We start from the raw sequence: 3,326 nt of genomic DNA on the forward strand, positions 1-3,326 counted from the left end.
CTCTTGTCTGGCTCGGTCTATTGGAATTTGCTTTTCTAATGCCATTTTCAAACAGTCCAAAAACTTAATATAAGGCTCATCTATTCTGTGTTTTATTTCTGTGAAATCTAATTCTGGTTTGTTGCCATCAGGAACCTGTAACAAAGCTGTTTTTGCTGCTTCTTTGATATCCTGTAATACTTGTTTATTGAGAGTTCGGGCTTGTGTTTGAGGATCTGTATGAGCTCCTTTACCTGAGAGCTGATCTATAGTCAAATTTGCAGAGGCTGGAGTTCCTGCATAACCTCCTAAAAGGTCATTTAACAAACGTTTCCATGCCAGTTCCCACTGAGAAAATGCCGTTGGGGACAGCAGGGATGTGCAAAGCTGCTTTAAATTGTGTGGAGTAAATACATTTGCTGTAAAGGTGGCTTGTAAAAGACTTCTGAAATATGCAGAATCGCTACCATACAAACGAGAGGCTTTGCAAATCTCTTTTAACTCAGCAAAACTGATCTGCTGCCAGCTCCCTCTCGGTGCAGGACCTGCTGTGCACCTCACAGGAAAAACTTTTAACTTCGATGCAATTTCCCACTCTCCTTCCTGAACTGCATCCTTTCTTATCCTCTGCCAGGTATCTGTGACTCCTCGTGTGTTAAACTCTTCCTTAGATTATTTGGAATTACAATTTGGAGCATAAGAATAATTTATTTTTTGTTCTGGCAAGGTGTCTGACATGGGCGCCGCCATCTTGGACAGGGTGACTTCCGGGCATCACATCCGGTTCCCACGCTCGGCGGGGAGGGGGCGTGCCCTCCCGGGCTGTGGGCGGGGAGCAGGGGCGGGGACACTGCCCGGGCTCCGCCCACAAAAGGGGCGTGTCCCTTCTCTGATGGGCAGGAGCTCAGGGAGGAGCCACCCAGGGACTGCTGGGAGCCCGGGGAGGAGGGCGAGCCACGCCCACGAAGGGCGGGGCTGGGCCGGGGCCATCATGGCGTCTGCCATGAGCTCCTCTGTTCTCAGAGTGGGCACAATCGGCTCGGTTTTTTTCCATTGTACTGCCAAAATTCACCGATTTTGAGCACCAAAGGGAGCTTTTCAGAGGGAATACAGAGGACTTAGGTATGGCAGGGATTGTGAAAGATGTGGTTTGCAGAGGAGCCTGGCCAGGGCTGGTCTGCTCCCCTCTCTCCCAGGACGGGGGTGGGGAAGGGGGAGGGCGGCTGGCCTGGCCACCTCCCGGCCGCTCCTCCGGGGTTTCTGGTTCTCAAGTGGAATAAGGGAAGGCTTCTGGGTCCCCTCAGAACTCCTCTTTCTCCTCTCCTCCCGGTCCTGCTGTTGCTGCCTGCATTCTGCCCTGTCCCTGATCTTTGCTTGCTTGTGTGCATTCTTTGCTTGCTTTGCACTTTCCATTGTTACAAATTTTAAGACCGTCCTGAATATTGGACGCAGCTTTAAGTTGGACTTCTTATTCTTTTCCATGTTATATAATTTCAGTCCAACCAAATCCCAGAAGTCTGGATCGAGTTTCTGAGATATGTCTGAGTTTGGGAACTCTGTTAAGACCCATTTTACAAGCTTTTTAAGCTGTTTGTTGTCAAACTGAATATCTTGAATTTCTAACTTATAATTGAAATATGAAAAAAAATCCTGCTCAGCTAAAGACAACCGATTTCCCATGGTGGCACTCACCAGAGTTTTCCAGTTGTCCTTCTTGGTATGAAATTCTTCCCCGGTCCTGGGTCACAACAGTGACAAATCAGCTGAGCTGAGCGGCAGAGTCCTCTGAGGCTGCGGTGCTGCTCCAGTCCCGTCTCTGATTACAGCCTCCTCTTCACCAGTATGAGGCTTTGATTCGAGATTCCCTCTCAATCTCAAATCCCTTCTTCTGAGTTTTCTATTTTAAAGCGACAAAAAACTCAGGTGCAGGCCTGCTCCCCCAAAACACGCAAATATCAAGTAAAAATGTCCTATTTTGATGGAGGTAATCAAAAAATCCCTAGACCATCTTCCTCAATATGAGAAATACTGTCCGGGCGCCACGTGCTGGGTTCTTTTTTCTCAGGCCGGGTGTTATAAACCTTCAAAAGGGAACCCAGCACACCCAAGGACAGCTCAGCTATTACCTTTGGAGGCAAATAATGAGCAGGATGGCTTCTGCTACAGTGTTAGAAACAAAAAAGGTTTAATAAAAGGCAAAATAACAAACAGAAAAATCCGATGCAGGTACAGCAATCTGCCACTGGTAGAAACACCTTCACAAAAGCCCTTTGGTTCTTTTCTCCTCCACTTTTCTACCTGATGGGTCAGGCGGGACTTTTTGGCTTCTATCCAGTTAGGTGACCCAGAGTTTTTACTGAAGCCTCTGGGGTCCTTTGAGGTGGCTTGTCACCTGATCGTTGGGAGAAACTTCTGGGCTTCTTTCCTTTTTTGGGGGATAAAGGTTAGCTTTGCCACTCTGTAATTAGGGGGCACTCTCCTACATTCCTACATCCAAGGATGTTTCACAGGGCCTGAAAAGAGTCTGGAGTGTGACCAGGAGCCAGCCCAGAGCTCCCCAGGCTGCTGTGCAGCTTTGGCTTTATCCATTCACGTCCGACTCCCACAAACTTACCTGAGCCCCTTGCAGTGCCCAGTTCCCTGAGGCAGAAGGGGACTCCAGCACACCATGGAAATGGGTCTGATCTCTGCTCCCTTCTAGATGAGGTGTCTGGGAAGGCTTCTCCATTAGCTTGGCTGCATAAAGTGTTGGTCCTATCTGAGCCACCGTCAGGTATGTTCTCAGTGTGCCACCAAGGAATAATTGTTGTGAACCTGGCAGGAATCAGGTGACAGAAGCTTCTGTGGCTGTTGTGTTCCAGGTGTGTCTGCAGGGAGGACTTGTCCAGCTGCTTTGCTGATTCCTACACAAAAGCCCAGCTCCCATGGCAGAGGTGAGTAGTGTGTCCCTGATGACCCCACAGGCTGAGCCCTGCTTTTGTGGGATCCGTTCCTGGGAAATGGAACTCTGTTGCTCTAAGGTCCTCCGAGGGGAAAGAACAAATCTACAGGACACCAGAAACACCATGAGCCATCCAAAAACATGAGGCAAATGCTGAAAGAATTGCTGCAGGGAGGACAAGGTTGGTGCATTTCCCTCATGCTTCCCCTGGGACTCAGCAGCCGGGGGCTTTGGCTGCACATCTGGACATGCCATGCCCGGCACAGCGGGAAGGGATCCATGGCAGCCTCGCTGCCCCGCTGCTGCTTTCACGCCCTGCAGGGCTGTTTCCCAGCCTGGCCTGGCTGCAGCTTCTGCCCAGCCCCTGCAGGAAGGCATTTGGTGTCAGCTGACAGGCAGCCCAAAC

The 3,326-nt window shown here is 49.9% G+C and overlaps 1 long non-coding RNA gene across 1 annotated transcript; it reads left to right on the forward strand.

The window, feature by feature from the left end:
- The first annotated feature begins 970 nt into the window (after nt 1-970).
- LOC135307037 (uncharacterized) lies at nt 971-3,104 on the forward strand. The gene is made up of 3 exons (XR_010367780.1): nt 971-1,101; nt 2,841-2,912; nt 3,000-3,104. It is a non-coding gene; the product is annotated as an uncharacterized LOC135307037 (long non-coding RNA).
- Nucleotides 3,105-3,326: the final 222 nt, after the last annotated feature.

This window comes from Passer domesticus, chromosome 9 (assembly GCF_036417665.1).
Source record: "Passer domesticus isolate bPasDom1 chromosome 9, bPasDom1.hap1, whole genome shotgun sequence".
Classification (NCBI taxonomy): Eukaryota; Metazoa; Chordata; class Aves; order Passeriformes; family Passeridae; genus Passer; species Passer domesticus.